Here is a 777-nt window from a genome sequence, read left to right as displayed (position 1 = left end):
GTTGTGGAGAGATTGGGACTCTCATACACTGCTGGTGGGACTGTGAAATGGTACAACCATTGTGGAAAGCAGTATGGCAATTCCTTCAAAAGTTGGAATTAGAAATACAATTTGACCCAGGCATTCCATTACTAGGTATATACCCTAAAGAAGTGAGAGCCATAACAGAACAGATATATGCACACCCATGTTCATCGCAGCACTATTTACAATAGCCAAAACTTGGAAACAACCTAGATGTCCAACAACTGAGGAATGGATAACCAACCTATGGTGCATACACACAATGGAATAATATGCAACACTAAAGAATAATGTACAATCTGCAAAACACCATATAACGTGGATGAACTTGGAGGACATTATGCTGAGTGAAATAAGTCAATCACAAAAGGACAAATATTGTATTAGTCCGTTATTGTAAAAGCCAAGGAAGGTTCATCTATGGAAGGAAATTTTCTTTGTTGGTTACCAGGGGTGGGAGGAGAGGGTAGGGAACGCTGTTAGATAGATAAAGTATTGATTTGGGTGATGAGAAGGGCAGTGTACCAAATGTGTGTGAACAATATGGCAGCACTCAGGAAGAGGAAAACAAATAGAGGTACGCGGGAGGTACAGACAACAAAGATGAATCTTTTTGCACATACAGTGCTGTGTTGTCAGTGAAAGCAAACATGGGTATTTGGGTAGATAGATGAGTGGACAGGCTGAATGATTAGGTATGTTTATGAAGTGGGGAGTGTACCCAAGAACATGTATAGGGTTGGCAGACAATGG

Source organism: Orycteropus afer, unplaced genomic scaffold, assembly GCF_000298275.1.
Source record: "Orycteropus afer afer isolate SDZICR_OR568_19922 unplaced genomic scaffold, OryAfe1.0 scaffold00001, whole genome shotgun sequence".
Lineage (NCBI taxonomy): Eukaryota > Metazoa > Chordata > Mammalia > Tubulidentata > Orycteropodidae > Orycteropus > Orycteropus afer.
The sequence above is the reverse complement of the archived record's forward strand: the minus strand, read 5'-3'. Positions refer to the sequence as shown.